Below are 227 nucleotides of genomic sequence, written 5' to 3'. Positions count from 1 at the left end.
ATGATTGAGAATGATGATGATTGTCACAGATCATCACATTCATCCGGATTAAGAACAAGTATTATCTTAGAATGGAAGCAAGCATGATTGAATGAGAAACAGTAGTAATTGCATTAATCCATCAAGACACAGCAGAGCTCCTCACCCCCAACCATGGGGTTTAGAGACTCATGCCGTGGAAAGTACACAAAGAAAACGTGTAAAGTGTCATGAGGTACCAGATATAT

This window comes from Arachis duranensis, chromosome 5 (assembly GCF_000817695.3).
Source record: "Arachis duranensis cultivar V14167 chromosome 5, aradu.V14167.gnm2.J7QH, whole genome shotgun sequence".
NCBI classification, from domain to species: domain Eukaryota; kingdom Viridiplantae; phylum Streptophyta; class Magnoliopsida; order Fabales; family Fabaceae; genus Arachis; species Arachis duranensis.
Note: the sequence above shows the minus strand (reverse complement) of the source record.